The sequence below is a fragment of the Argiope bruennichi genome, chromosome 6 (assembly GCF_947563725.1).
Source record: "Argiope bruennichi chromosome 6, qqArgBrue1.1, whole genome shotgun sequence".
Taxonomy (NCBI): Eukaryota; Metazoa; Arthropoda; class Arachnida; order Araneae; family Araneidae; genus Argiope; species Argiope bruennichi.
In genome coordinates this window covers 87,574,686-87,591,886 of record NC_079156.1, presented here as the reverse complement: position 1 = coordinate 87,591,886, position 17,201 = coordinate 87,574,686, and the positions used below count along the sequence as shown (strand labels likewise).

General features: G+C 29.0%; 1 protein-coding gene across 3 annotated transcripts in view; it reads left to right on the top strand.

Annotated features, from left to right (window-relative positions):
- LOC129972712 (LHFPL tetraspan subfamily member 2 protein-like) overlaps positions 1 to 17,201 on the top strand; it is a 159,734-nt gene that overhangs the window by 81,692 nt on the left and 60,841 nt on the right. For 2 of the 3 annotated variants that reach the window (XM_056086946.1, XM_056086945.1), the window contains exon 3: positions 4,658 to 4,714. The exons of the other annotated variant lie outside the window; for it this stretch is intronic. The gene's annotated coding sequence lies outside the window, so the exon portion shown is untranslated. The remainder of the gene's footprint in view (positions 1 to 4,657; positions 4,715 to 17,201) is intronic. 3 annotated transcript variants of the gene reach the window in all.

Sequence of the window (17,201 nt, the reverse complement as noted above, 5' to 3'; positions counted from 1 at the left end):
TTATCTTTGCGATATTATTCAACTACTTGGTAGAATTGTATTATTTCAGAAAGTTAATAAGATTATAAAGATTTCAATTTAAATGTATTTTTTCCCCTTCCATGATAATTCTTTCAACTCAAGATTTTTTAATAAATTGGTTATTTGTTTATTAAATGAGCATTTAATTTTTTTTAATTTCAAGAAATGTAGTGGATACGTCAGTTAATATTTAAATGTTTGTGGTAGTTTGTATTTAATTACAATATACAGATGATTACTCCTATTTAAGATGGATATGCAATTTTCAAAAATATCAAGTAAATTTTTCTTGGAAGTAATAATGTTGCCTGCACTATTTGATTTCATGTTAGAATGGTCTTCCAAAAAGTTAATAAACATTAAAAAAATGAATTTGTGGGCTTCTTTTTTTTTTCTGGAATATTTATTGAAAATTGTTCAATCTAGTTCAAATGAACATCTAATTTCAAAACTACTCATGGAGAAGTAGGAGAATGACGTATGGAGGCAAACTTAGGAGATGGTACCCGAGGCAATTACGCATTTTTTGCTCTCTTTCCGTCTATGGTTTTAAACAAAATGTAATATGTACTAATGCCATTTTTTTTTCATGGCATTCCAAGAAGTTTCTGTCAAGAGCATTTATTCTGTCCTCTGCGAAGAGCATTTATTTTGTCCTCTGCGAAGAGCATTTATTTTGTCCTCTGCGAAGAGCATTTATTTTGTCCTCTGCGAAGAACATTTATTTTGTACTCTGCAAGAGCATTTATTCTGTCCTTTGTCAATAGCATTTATTCTGTACTCTGTCAATAGCATTTATTCTGTCCTCTGTCAAGAGCATTTATTCTTTTTTCTCTCTCTAGAGCATTTATTCTGTCCTCTGTCAAGAACATTTATTCTTTTTTCTCTCTCTAGAGCATTTATTTTATTCTCTATCGAGCACTTATTCTATTTTCTGTCACGAGCATTTATTCTGTCCTCTTGGTCCTCTGTCATTTCACTCCAAGATAGACCTTGTGACTTTGTAGTTAAGAAAATAAGTCAGGATTGGCACTCTAAATTCCAAACACATGATTTGTTTGTTTATGGCGTCAAAAATCATTATTTGTCCATACTGAGCCAAACAATGATTGAAATATTTACAAAGTAAAAAACCGTTTAAAGTAATTAAAGAAAATTAATTAAATGATATCTTTACAGAAGTAGATAAAAGTTCATTGCAAAAAAAATAATAATAACATTTTGATATGTTTATCATGAAAAGATTAAATAATCTGAAATTTTGGATTTAACAAAGCTCTGAGAAAATGCTTTATGTAATCTTTCTTTAATAAGACAAATAATAATTATTTAGATATTGCAACGGACTCTAAACTATCCAGTCTAATAAAGTAGAAATGCAAGGAGTGTAAATAAATAAATAAAAAAAATTATAAATACTTATTTCCTATTCCATTCATATGAATAAAAACATCCTTTTTAAAGCAAAATGTTTATTATTCATATTTTCTTATCACTTATTAGAGACCATTGTTTAATAAACATTTTGTACTAAACGTTTTAAACAATTACAGATAAATAAATATAGGCGAAGAATAGGATATTAGGTTCAACGTGGGTTGCGTTTTAAGATATAAAAGAAGCATGTCTTAAAAATATATTTAAAATAGATTTTTAAGCAATTTAATTGCAGGAAAAATAAAATCTTGTACACAAAATACACTTTTAAACTAGCAAAACATTTAAACAAAGCACAAACTTGATTCTTCCAAAAAAAATTTGATCTTATTTTTTTCTTTATTCAAAATTACTCACTGAATTGTTAAAACGCATTCGTTATTCGTTGACGTCATGTAAACAATTGACAAAATGAAGAGCAGCTGAAAAGAGCGTAGAAAAACCTCGCTTTGCGAATCACAATTTGTATTATGAACACGCATAAGAGGACTGTAGCAAACTCTATTTTACAAACTTTAGCAAAATAAATTATTCTTCATTTTACTACAAATAATATTTTTTATAAAGAAATATCAGATTTTTTTAATGCCTCTTACAATTTTCTTTATAATATGATTTATGTTTTGGATTTTTGCATTTTTTCAATAGACTTTCTGAAAAGTAACATGAAAAAAATTAGTGAAATATTCCTCTTGGTGTATTATTCTTTATTTCTTAATTTTCGTACTTTCTTATGCAATACTCCAAGTTTAAAATGCATTTCTTTATTCCTTTTTGCTCTTTATTATTAATTTTTTTTTTACAAATATTATGCTGAAAACGATATTTATTTAAAAACATAATTCTAAAAGAGTTTTGATATTTCATGAAAATAAAAGGAATGTTATCGTTAATTGCCATTGTAAATTGCCACGCATTAAAACAAAGAAAAGAAAAGCGAAGATTAAATAAATACTTCGAAAAGAATCCGAAATAACATTTCCTGGCAGCATCTGAAAAATGAAAGCATGTTTTAAAAACAAAGGAAGCAAACTGCGAAGAGGAATATTTTATTCAAATGAGCAGCTTCAAAAAGAACAAGGAATACATTAACACAAATAAAATTTGTAAGCTTCAAACAATGACAAAAAAAAAAAAAAAAAGAAAAAGAAAAAAAAGAAAAAAGAAAAAAAAAAAAAAAAGATGCAGGCTGAAGCGAAATGTACGATTTAATGTTTAGTTTCTTATTTTTGAGCTGTTTTCATGGCATTTTTCAGCTCTTTCTTAAAAATTTAGAAAATTGTCTTTTTTTATTTTCTGTCTTAACTAAAGCCATTTACAAGATTTAATCAATTTGAGACTAACACTGATAGAACGGCTAATCTGAAACTAGTTTTTTTTTTATGTCTAGCGGATTCTTGTTTTAAATTTTATCTGTGAATACTTTTAAAAAAGGGAGAACCCGGGATATTTGATAAAATAAGATCTTCAGGTTAAAAATTTGGACTGTTCTGGATAAACTGAAACATTCTGGTTTTTGGTTCTGGTATGCTGTAAAAATAAATTCTAATTCTAATTTCAAAAAAATAGTTTGAAAAAAAAAATGCGCCAAATTTTTTAATTATTATAAATTGTAGGATCACGATGGCCTTATAGTAAGGTGTCGGTTGTAGAGCTAGAAGGTTCCATGTTCGAAATTCAGTTTCACGAAAGATTTGCCATGTAAATTGCATATAAAATCCATAGACGTGTCCAAAGGTTCTTTCACTGGTTTTACATGGAGAATTTAGAGTGGATGCCGGCTCAGGTGTCGACTTTGCCATTTGGTCATGGTCCAAAATTACAAAATCTTTCACCGAATTGCCTTCATGAACTGCAAAATTAAACATTAAAAGCGAAATGAAGAAAATGGAGATAAACCAACTATGTTCGGTGGAAGAAAGAAGTCCACTTTCTTTCTGTTGCCAAATTAATGTTATTTTATATCTTTATGGTTACGGTTAAGATTTAATAATATGTACTCTTTTTCAATGAATTGAATCTGACGAGACATCTCTCATTAATCAGTTGATATCGCATAAAATGTCAATTCAAAATACAGTGACAGAATAGTCAAAGAAGAACATCATCTCTCCATAATTTAATAAGTTGGCAGAATCATATACGATTCTTGCAATATTTGTTCCATATGCTACTTGAACGACATTTATTTCTCACTGACAATTTTATTTCATGCGGCTTAGATTATCTGTGTGTCATATCTGAAGTGCTTTATGTAAAATGGGGCAGTTTTATTAACCTTATATAGTTGGTAAGGTAAAGTTTCCTCAAAATATGTTATTAAAATGTTTGCTTTTGACATATTTATCATTAAAAATATGTAAATCATAATTTTGTATTAAAAAAATTAAAAACACTAATAAAAATAATGGAAAAATAAAACTCAAAAAATTAAGTCTGTCATTTTCCATAATCTAAAAAGTATTATCGTGCGCAATAGTTGTTGCGGCAAGCAAGCAAGCAAACAATTTTGTATAATTACTTTAGCCTGAGTGGCATCACCTTGTTTTATTGTTATTCTAAAATTACTTATATGCTTGTACGTCTACTCGTTGTGAAGAATAAATATATGTCTTACTAACGCCGTCGTCTTTAAGAATAGTGAAGCAGCTAACATTGTAACGTTTTAAATTATAACCTAATAGTTTTTTGTATAAAAATATTTATCTTCTCTTATGTATGACTGGTATTAACTTTATATATTTTATTATTTTACTGCTCTGGATAAAAGTCAAAAACTAATAATTGTTTGTACTCTTGCAATAAATATTTTTAAGAATTAAAACTGTCATTGCGAATCATATGTGCGCTATTTGATACAAATTGTAAAAAAAAAAGGGATTTGCATTTAATCACGCACTTTTCATGTAAAAAAAAATCACAGTACAATAAGCCAGAACTACAGTTTATACGTCTCTCGAGGAATTGACGTAAAATAACATATAATTGAAAGGATGCATAATCGGAGCTTTAGAAACAACTTCGATTTTTATAAATTTAATGCCATTAATGCAAATTTGTTTAAAGGTGCAATTTTAAAGTTTTATAACATGATTCTAACATATTATAACATAATACTGAAATTACTAATTTATATATTTATCAAAATCATTCCTTTATTGTATATCTTTTATGCTAATTATGTATTTATTCTGTACAGCGTATGCAGATGCAGGTTGGCGGTGCATTGAAATACCTAATCGTCTTCTGATTTTTTGTGAGTATTTAAATTCAGCTTTATGAAATGCATTAAGTTAATTGGTTGTTTTTTACCAGCATGTTGACAAACAAATGTAATATATAATATAAATGTTATATATCATATAAATTAATTAAATGCAAACAGGGGAATGTTAAATTTAAAAAGAAAGTGTAATTACTATGACCACAAAATTGCGAATTTTAGAAAGGGTGAAAACGAACGAGGAATCGAAACACTTTGTCCTATAAACGAAGCACTGTATTGTTACTATAGTTACGAATAAATATTAATTGTAATGAAAACGATAAATAAGGTTTTACTGTACATGATTTTTTTTTTTTTTTTTTGTCATTTCCATAAAATTGAAACAAAAAAAATTGTAGATGGCAAAGCGATGAAACTAATTTTTTTATTTTTATTCAACAGTAAATATTTTAAGCAAAAAGTTCGAAAACATTTTATAATAATCCTAGAAATTGAATCAACTATTTTGTATACAAAAATGTTGTCTACAAACATAAAGAAGTTTTTGGAAAAAACCCGAAGATATTTTAACTAAATATAAACAATAATAATAACCATTAATTTAAAAACTACACGAAACTGGATAAAGAAAATAAATAAAAAAATTACTAAACATTTTATTGGAGATATATCACGTGCATATCATTTTATTAAAATTTACAGATCTTTTGATGTGCACTTGAGCTACTTCCGACACTGAATCGTTGCGCTCTCTTTGGACTATAAATAGAAAAAAATTAAAGCGCAAGATCTATTATATATGACTATTTGTCAATGATGAGCTGTCAATGATTATATATGATTCAAGAATAAGTCTTTCAAGATTTATTTTTGACAGACTTAAATTTTAACCATTTCGAAAACGTGTTTGAACGAGTGTATTTGCATAGTTGTTTCTAAAATTGCCACTCGTACAAAACTATCCGTTTCTTGTAATACTTCCTCAACTTTATACAAGGGTTACACTCAAATGCTATCCTTCGCTGGTGATACTTCCTCAGTGTTGTCTAACGGCCATACTCGAACACTATCCTTTCCTGGTAATGCTTCCTCAGCATTGTCCAAGTGCCACAGTCAAACACTATCTTTTGCTTATGATATTTCCTCAGTGTTGTCTAACGGCCATACTCAAACACTTTCCTTTCCTGGTGATACTTACTCAACATTGTCCAAGTGCCACAGTCAAACACTATCTTTTGCTTGTGATATTTCCTCAGTGTTGTCTAACGGCCATACTCAAACACTTTCCTTTCCTATTAATACTTCCTCAACATTGTCCAAGTGCCAGACACAAACACTGTCTTTCGCTGGTAATACTCCCATACTCAAACCACTATCAATTCCTGATAATATTTCCTCAAACTTTGTTCAAGGGACACACTCATAGGGGAAATAGTGTCCAGACACAGTAGAACAATTTCATCAACCTGCTATTACTCTGAGAACCTAGACTGAATTCTAGTGAGATAGTTCAAAGCTCCAGACCTCATAGAGAGAACCCTCGTCTTTTCGTTTGGACTATATTCCATTTGGACGAAGGGGCATCTCGTCATAATGAACTAATCAGCACATAGCCAATGAGGAAATGAGATAAAGTAAGAACTTTAGAACCCCCATCGGTAGCATCTAGTATCAGTGCTCGATATTTAAAGCAACTTTCAATATTAGCCAGAAGTGTCGAGAGTTCCTCGAACTAAAACATTGTGTATTTCATCATTTGAGACAGGTGAAACTTCATTGATTTGATTGCAATCTTCCACAAACGAATGCATATATTTATCAGAATCTCCATCGGTAGATGAATAACAATTAAAATTTTCTTGTTTTCATTTTCATATTTTATTTCGATTTGTTCACCTAATGTATCCATTCATGGTTCAAAGAAATATTTATCTTTTTTCTAGTTTTTTTATTTCACCTTTGGTGCCATTTGCGATTGGCATTAAGATGCTTTTCTGTTACTGCAAATGTTCTGTACCTTGCTTTTGTTAACCAGACGTATTGTGTTGAAAGTCGTCCGGTGAGTGTACATTAAAAGAAATCCAACAATTTAAGTAATGGAATATGACGCTTTATTTAACATAAAAATACAGATGACAATTGGAAGATACAGATAGAAGAGGCGTATACTAAGTACAAGTGTTTTAGTACAAAGAACACCATTCGTAGAAACTCGCCATGCAAATGTTCAGAAAACAGCAATTGTGTTCCAAGAGTTCAAGTAGATAACAAGTTCCTTGATTAACTCTTTAAAAAAAAATTATTTGATTTCAGTGTCTTCTATTTATATAAGTTTATTTGACAGCTGGTGAAACATTCTAGAAGAATCTTAAGATCTCCGTCCCTAATAAAGTCAGAATTCTTTTATTTTCTAGAATTTCCATTTTTGTCATCAAACGATCTCCGAAATAGGTTCGTTAACCATGCGTAAACGTATCCATATATCTCTCTTTCGTACAATGACAGGAAATGCACAGCGAAACAATGTGCTTGTTGTATAAAATTTAATTTTTTGCTGAATTATTCATTGCTTGATATAGTTGCAATCCTAAACATCCATGCCACCCAAGTTGTACTTTGTTTATATTAAAAAAAAAGGGAAAAATAAGAAAAAAGAAGAAAAAAAAATCAATAGTTTTTATATAGTTGCTTTCACAAAGCATAGGAAGCCGCGGTGTCCTGGTGGTAAGGTCTCGGCTTTGAAATTGGTTTCAGGTTCGATTCCCGATTCCATTGCAGAACCGTCGTGTAAGCGGGTCTTGTGCATGTTAAATCCATCGGGGCAAAATATCCTCCCGCTGATGTGGGGTGGAAGTTTGGAGAGGGGCTGCCTACTCAAGTGTCGTTCACGTCGTCTGACCGCAGTTCAAAATTACGAGGTCCATAGCCAAAATAGCCTTAAAGTTGCTTTAAAACGAAACGTTAATATAACTATAATTCACAAAGCATAACAACATATTTGTAATACCACATGTTTGTAGTGAATTTAATGCAACGGATTTCAATCAAGAAAATGTTTTTATAATTGTGAAACTACAAACTAATAATTCATAAATGGTGTATTTAAAAAAATTTTCTTGGTGGATTTTTCCAACTTTTTTTTATCTTTTATTTTTCTTTATATATTTTTTAATCCCGTGTAAGCAATATTTATAATCGAACTGAAAAGACCCATGGTGTTTTCGTTAAAAAATTAATATGGATTACGTTACCTCCTCTTATCTGCAGTAAATATTTTCTGTAATGGATTGGAATTATTTTAGATAAGAAAGAATAGAATAAAAAAATAAAAACATTCCAATTTAGGCTCAATATTTATTTCACCGTTCATGCTTATTAAAATTCATGATTTTTCTCCTTAATTATCAAGCAAATATTTCTGAAACTACCCACCTGTAGGCTCTTTGATAAAATTTGAAAAACTGATAAAAAAAATATGCGTTTATCTTATTTAGTCGAGCAGAAAATTTACTAAATCGAAGTGGAGTGGAAGCCTTATTACTTGCAACCCTTGATGGAAGCCGTAAATAACAAAATTCTATTACCCTTGCCTGGGCGTCAGAAGTAAATATTTATATCGCAGAAACCCAGTCGACAAAAACCTAGTTCATCCACATTAATTACTTGACGTTCTTTGCATTGGAACATGTAACCGGTGCAAAAACAAACTTTAATTACATTCTCTTAAGGCCGGGCCCAGCTCGTAAATCTTGAGATAGAAGCGAAAAAAGACACTGCAGCAGCATTAATTCCGCATAAGCTACTGCACTTGCAGCTCGAAGTAGATACACTACATATTAATAAACTCGGAAACAGACAGCTGGAAAAAAAAAAAAAAAAAACGCGCCAGCTTGGCGAGATGAGTTATCGTTTCTCATTGCCAAAGATGACGAATAGTGGAACGTCGGTTTCTTGATCGGGAAGAAGTAATTTACTGCGCTTTGTTATTTATGGAATTAATTAATTCTTCGGAAATGACAATTTTATTTGCTTCTGTTCATCCTTTGCAATAGATGGGGAAAGGATGGAGAATTATTCCAAATGATGTTGAGTGGATTGGCTGTCTTTTAGTTCTTTAATTACAATGACTGGGACGAATAATTATTTCTATATTGAATATAAGAAATTAATCCCTTTTTTTTGCTCGTTTCGAAATTGAAAAGTGTTGATTAAATGTTAGCTTCGATTTTGTTTACATGCTGCTAAAATTCGCTTATACATATTAGTTATCGACTTTCTAATACAAACAATACAAAAGAAATTATTGCCGATGCCGAAAACTTTTACCTTGAAATATTTATTATCAAATATTACAATACCCTGGAAATTTAAAAGTATTAAAAGAAATGATGGTAAAGATTTCTAGCTTTTTACCAACAGTTTGAAGAATCTTTGAACTTTTATTGGTCGTTGTTTGCAAAAATTTGGATAGTTCACGTGCGAAATAGCCAGTCACAGTAATCCCTGTTTGTACGGTTTAGTTCTGTGTTAATGGGATGACTGGCTGTAATTAGAAATAAAAAACAGCATTGATTATCGCAATGAGTTTATTAACACAAAATATCCAATAATAATATGAGATGTTCAGTATTTTTTACAGCATTAATATCGAACAACAATGTATAGATAAACTTGCTTAAATATGAAAAAAAAACATTATTGATATTAAGTTTGCCCAACGATATTTGTTAATATGCTATCTCAAAAACACATTCTGCTAGGAGGATGGTATTTGACATATTTTTTTATTAATAAAATTATGTATATATAATATATAAATTTAACAAATTTGAGACCAAATATTTATGTTAATATGCTATCTCAAAAACACATTCTGCTAGGAGGATGGTATTTTATTTATTTATTAATAAAATTATATATATGAAATATATAAATTTAACAAATTTGAGACCAAATATTTATGTTAATATGGTATCTCAAAAACACATTCTTCTAGGAGGATAGTATTTGACATATTTATTTATTAATAAAATTATATATATAATTTAATATATAAACTTAAAAAATTTGAGACCAAATGTGTCAGTGGGTTAACTATTTATTGATGTAATATAATCATTTACTTCTTTCAAATTAAATATGTACTATTAATATTGACTAACTAGTAATCAACATTTTTCAGTTAAAGTTAAGCAGTATAAAATCTGATTTATGTAATGTAATCGAGGCTTCCGGGTCTTTATTTCAATATTTCCAATTTGAGATAGAACATTTTTCCCCTACAATTTTATGTAATTTTAAATATTTCTTAAATTATTTAGAATTTTAAGTTAAGATTCCAAATACTGTTTGTCCAACGATATTTATGTTAATTTGGTTTCTCAAAAATACAATTCTAAAAAGAGGATGGTATTTGTCATATTTATTTATTATTGAAATTGCTTATATAATACAAATATGAGACCAAACCTATCAATGGGTTAATTATTTATCGATGTAATACAGGGTAATTCAAAATGAATATAGCAATAACAAACGGCTATAACTATTTAAGGAAAAATAATTTATCGATAAGATTAACACATAGTATTGATGGAACTTCAAAATTTCCCATGCCCCAAACTATTGAAGAACTCAAAGTACGCATTTGTAATGCGCTTGCGTCGGTGACTGTAGACTTATTTCAGAATGTATGGCGTGAAATGGACTACCGCCTAGATATTGTCCGTGTGACCAAGGGAAGTCACATAGAACATCTATGACGTGTGTGTACAACATTTTGAAATGCCGTCTACATCATGTGTTAATATTATCGATAAATTCTTTTTCATTAAATAGTTATAGCAGTTTGTAATCGCTATATTCATTTTGAATTACCCTGTATAACCGTTTGCTTCATTCAAATTAAAAAGTTACTATTAATATTTAATAAGATGTAATCAACATTTTTTAATTCAATTTAAGCTATAAAATCTGATTTATTTAATTTAGTCGAGGCTTCCGGATCTCTCTTTCAGTATTTTCGTATTTCAAGTTTCCGTTTGTTTTTTTCCAACGCTTCATAAATTTTAGATGCTTTTTAAATTAAGATTTTTTGTTGTAATTAATTAATTTAAAACATATACAGCTCCCAGACTCGCCGAAGATCTTCTCTTATTGAACGATATAATTATTAAATTCTTAAAAGATTCGAAAGCTTTTAGAGCATTTGCATTTCACCATAAGAAAATTCAATATAAAACATTAATTTCCTTCTAAGTAAATTTTATTGAAATACAACTAAAAAATATAAATTTCGATGTTAAAAAGAATTTTCAATTGTCAGAAAGCTGTTCTATTATAACGTATTATTCAACATTTAAATGTCGCCACTATCACCAAATAGCTATTTTGCCATTGTTTGGAACTTGCAAAGTTTTATTTCTTTTACTGTATTCCCTGTTCTTTTTTTGAAGCTTCGTATTTGAATAATATATTCCATTTTCTTTCCCTTGCTTTTAAAAATAGCCTTAATTTTTTTCGTAGACACAAGAAAATGTATTCTGTGTTCTTACCTAGAAGTTTAAATTTTTGTTTAAAATGCATTGTTTTTTTTTTTTTTGTTTTGTTTTTTTATTATAATGTATTGAAATTTGCGTCATTTACCAACGCTGCATTTTTTTTTAATCATAGATCAAAAATTTTTAATTGTGATTTTAAATATACAAACTAAGCAATATATACATATTCGATTTATAATTTAAATAGGATAAGAAAAAATTATGAATATAAATATTATTTCTAAAAGTTAAATATTATTGAAATTTATTTAGAAATATTGCTTTCTGTTATATTATACACTAGCCGCCTTTGGCGACCAGCCGGTTCGCCAATCTTAATGTTCGTTAAAATTTTAATAATTAAATATTTTATGCAATTTCTACTTTAATAGCTTCTTCATCAAAATATTTTAAAACTTCGAATTTTGATTATCATATAATTCATTCATAATATTATAAAGGCCTTCAGTCATAACGTAATATGTATCTCTCTCATTTTCTGTTAGCACCCGTAGAATTTATGCTTTAAATTAAAGTGGAAAGAATTTATCTTCAATTAACATAATATTATTTTTTACTGAAACAAAGCATTTTTTTATAATCTGATTACTGAAAATAGAGTCACTCAGCGTTTAAACTTTATGGGCACTAAAGAATATCTTTTTAAATTTATGTAATATCTCAAGAGTTTGTCAACAAAATTTTCTTAGATTCATTATGAGCAGATCGATTCATTAACAATGTTTAAATTTAAATGCATCAAACACTAAGAAAATAAAACGAATCATTTAAAATAAACGGTTGAAAACAGGTTTTAAAAAAACTACTTAAAAAACGATGTACTTAAAACTATAAGCATATACAAAAAATATATAACTAACATAAATACAATTTACTTACAAAAGCATGCAGCTAACCCAAAAATAATTTAAATCATCCATTGATAACGTTGTCATGGCAACAATCAGAACAGAATGCGCATGCGTGAATTTTCTTCGCCGGTTACGTAACGCAAATACGTGATTTTTTCTACGCCAGTTGGGGTAACGCTATGCGGATTAGAAATTTTTAATTTCCTTTATTCTGTTCTATTTTAATTCAAAAGTACTTCAGAATGAATCTGAAAGATTGATTCATTAACAATGTTTAATTTTAAATGCATCAAACATTAAGAAAATAAACAGAATCGTTTGAAATAATCCGCCGAAAAATACTAACCCTAGCCTCATTACTGTTGGGAGAAAAAAAAAAAAACTGAAGCCTTTCTCGTTTGGCGCTGGGAATAATGGAAGATTTTTTTGGCGGAAAAGTTGGCGGTGGGGAAAATGGAAGATTTTTTTGGCGGGAAAGTTAGTTTTTAATTAATAATTAAAATTCTAATTAAAAATTCGAAAAAAGAAACCCCAGGTGCACATTCCCAACCTCCAAGGTATACATGTACCAAATTTGGTAGCTGTATGTCAAACGGTCTGGCCTGTAGAGCGCCAACACACACACACACACACACACACACACACACACACACACACGCACACACATTGAGCTTTATTATAAGTATAGATATAGATATAGATTATTAAACTGATAAAAGAATTTTTATTTCAACATTTTTTTTTTAAATAAAAGCAATAATTCTTTTAGTTATCTGGAATAAATGCATCAGATCTTGCATATTATGCATAACGACTTTTACATCTCAAAACTCAGAGGAAAAATATCAATTTAAAAATATTATGTTAATAAAGACAAATTTATTATTATAAAGATATAAAAATTTATTAGTATAAAGAACTTCTATTATTATTATTAAGGTAAAACAGGCAAAAGCACTTCATCACTACAATCAATGTTTACCAAGGATTGTAACAAACCGTGTTAAAAAAATAATCAAAATTATATAATAAAAAAATAAAGGGGATAACTTATTATTATAGACTATTACTTATTATTATAAAGTAATAGCCCAGGGATTAAATTTGTATGACTGAAAAGCTAATTTCTTGAATTGTAGTGCAAAAATGTTTTTAATGCGTTAATATAATTCGAAATTATCGATTGGAAAATATTAAAATTTGAATTAATTCTTGGTTAATTAAAAGTATTTTTGAAATTTTGAAAATTATTACTTTATTACGGAGCATCTACAGACCAGGATGTAACTACTTTCCAAATTTTATTCAACGCAAAGGTACATTTTGTGTGTAAAGTTTTTTTGCATCATGTAATTTGGAGATATCATCCTAAACTAAAGATAATTTCATGTTAGTTATGCACATATAATATTTGAATTATTAATTTATATATTGATTTAATAAAATTGCTTCAGTAACATTATAAATTTGCTGAACTAATTTCTACATATTTTGTTCATTTCTCAAAAAGCATTCATTTGCAAATTATAATAATACTAATTTTTGAGGGAAAAAATTTAACCGTATTTATTCTAGAAACGGAATAATAATTCAATAATGAAATAATGAGATGACTCCATTTATATTTGAATTCGTTATATTTTTAAACAAGTTCTATTTAGCTTGAAGGAATCAATCAATCAAAATTTTTATTTCGAGTGGCAGAAAAATAAAATGCGGCAGATGGTACTTTTAAAATCGTTTTACCTTGTCTGAGTCAGCTAGTCTTATTCTCTCTTTATTATTAGGACGAGACTCTTTATAACTTCATTATGAGGTAGAAGAAAATAATAGAAGAATTTCAAGAACATTTATTATTTTTCTAAGTTTCACATTTCGCAAGACAAAACAAACACGAACACGAAAAAGCATGACACTTACTTAGAATACTATTTAATAATGACCCCGAAAAGGGATCATGGGAAATTTACTTTGATGTTAATAAAGTAACGCCATCTGTTGTATCAAAATAGAAGGAAGTAAAGTATGTAACCGCTACAAGGCATTTTTTTTTCTTTCGAAAGTTTTCCGTAAGTTAGTTTGCCATATAGACAAAAATGAAGAATATTTTTTTTTTTTTTTTTTTTTTTATTACCTGTGCTAGTCGATGAAAAAACACAAGCTTCTAAGCCATAACTACGAATCGGCAAATCGGAAAAACGAGCTGGTTTACAAATAGGTCTGAGAAATTAATGGCTGAATTTCATTTATTTTATGTTGTTTGAATTTTTTAATAGATATTTATTTACAGTCAGTGATCGCTTTTGATGATAATTGAAAAGTGATGTAGGCTATTTTAGATATATCCATTGTTTTTTTTTTTAATTTATCACTAATTTTAAATACCAAAACCCCTGTTATTACAGCATGCCTCGTAATCTTTTTCCTATGCTAAGTTTCGATTTACTCTATAAAAAGGTGATTACATTTTATTGAAGTCTTCCTAGCTTTACATTTTATTGAAGTCTTCCTAGCTTTACATTTTATTGAAGTCTTCCTAGCTTTACATTTTATTGAAGTCTTTCTAGCTTTATGTACGAATGTACATAAGGCTTTATTTACGAAATGTACGAATTGTACTAGCTTTAGCGTATTTATTGCTGCTTCTAAGGAGTATATCAACATATTAATGGCCTTTTATGTATTGATATTTTTTTTTCTGTGAAAGAATCTTGTAAGTATACAGAAAAAAAGCTACTAAATTTCTGACATTAACAAACTATTTTTACTTTCTCTCTTTTATTGACTCTAGAATATCAACATATTAATGATTATTTAATTAACATGATATTTAAGAACTTCTATGATCTTTAACAACTCTACTTAAATTGGGAGCACTCTGGAAGACGAAGCCCTTGTTAACGCCTATAGATATTCGAAAAAATATGGTTGCAAATAAAAAAAAAAATCATTACTAGTGAAATATAGAATTATGAATTTTAACGAAAAATCAGGGAAGTATGAGTCAAATATTAAAAAGATCTATCAGTTTATCCAGAATCCTAAAGTTTACGTTGAACACTAAGGCGTCTATTCTAAACCTTAAATAAATTATAAAAGTTTGGGAAATAAAAATAAGAAGAAGAAAAAGTGCTATTTATGTATCAGTTTACCCAGAATCTTAAGACATTTACGCTAAACACTAAAGCGTCTACTCTAAATTCTATATGAATCAAAAAAAGTTTGAGAGATACGTTTTCATCTAATTCATTTACTTAAATTATCTTTTTATTATAATACTTCTTAAAAATAAATACAGACATTTTTTTTTTTTTGTCTTTTGTAATATGAGCTGTGCACTTATCAGAAAAAAAATCGAGATTATCCAAGATATATACTTTAAATCAGTGGCAAGTCTGCACTTTTTTCTAATGCTGAACAATCTACCAGAATGCGGAGTTGATCTGAGCGTCTTGACACTTTACAAAAACCAATGTAGAAAACAAAACAGAAACTAGTATCCCGCGAGTAATTTCTAGTTGGAAGTCTGCCAACCTCACCAAGGAAGAAATAAACCCGCAAAAACTAAAAGCACGTCTGTACAAAAGCGAAGATTGACGTCTATAACCCCTTATCAACCGCCCATGATGCTCGGCTTCCAAAACCTCGGTCTTTTCCTTTTTTTACCATCTACCAGTGCTTCGTAATCAGCAGTCTCGGGCGACCCTAGACCTAATTCCCGCATGACCTTCCAGCAGTCAACAATGAGCATTCTTAGCGGCCTTAATGACAAGAACGATTGACTCTGCCCCAATGACCACAACTCACGTGGTCTTCCTGTCTTTAATGTTCTGCTCGCTGTGGATTATTTTTTCACCTCTTTTTTATCCTCCTTCTTTCTTCAGTACAGAAGATGCCATCTTCTATCTGGAAATAAGAGAGAGAAAAAATGATAAAAATAGTGGAGCCATTGTTAACGATCAAAGTACCATTGTAGACAATGAAGCAGATGGGGCGACCATATTGTGCAGGAAGCTAGTTGGATGGAAGATGTGGGGAAGGTTCCCCAGCCCCTTTCTCTCTTTTGTTTGCTTTGCTCTTTATGCGGGTGATGTGTTGTTTTGCTCGTGGAGCTGTGAAATATGAGAATTTCTCCGCCTGATATATTGTTCTGTTTCACTCTTGGGAATCGGGCCAATCTCATAATGTTGCGTTAGGTAAAAAGAACTGTCCTCTATGAAAGACAGTTCTTTTTTCTTTACTCCCCCGCAAATTTCTTATATAATTTCAGTATTATCTAATGAACTCGTAAGAATGCTTTGGAAACGAGGGATAAATAAAGAATGGTAATAGTAATCATTTTTTTTTCAATTATTCTGTGATTAAAAAGAGTATACAGATTATACATTTCTGAATGTATATTCTGTTAAAACTATAATGAAAACTTTCGTTGTGTAAAAATTTCTTAAAATGAATATTGTGAGATTTTGCTAAAATACACACACCTGACTAAAATGCTCACATTTATTGGCAGTGAGAACTTCCGAGTCAAATATCTTCCCGTTTCTGAGATACGAACGTTTTAGTTCCAGCCCAGGTGTCGTTTGACCACGAATTACGAAATTCCATTCAGATTCAAAATTAATTCACTGCAGCTGGAAATCAACCTTACAAATAAAAAAAAAATCTACCAAAAAATTACATACTTCTACTCATAAAATATAGGACATACTTCATTTAAAATACACATCTACTAGAAATCGGTTTACTGATATTTTTGAAATATTTTTATGATTTATTTATAAACATCTACTTATAAAAGAAAATCGTTTGCTGATATTTTTGAAATATTTTTATGATTTATTTATAAACATCTACTTATAAAAAAAAATCGTTTGCTGATATTTTTGAAATATTTTTATGATTTATTTATAAACATCTACTTATAAAAGAAAATCGTTTGCTGATATTTTTGAAATATTTTTATGATTTATTTATAAACATCTACTTATAAAAGAAAATCGTTTGCTGATATTTTTGAAATATTTTTATGATTTATTTATAAACATCTACTTATAAAAGAAAATCGTTTGCTGATATTTTTGAAATATTTTTGTGATTTATTTA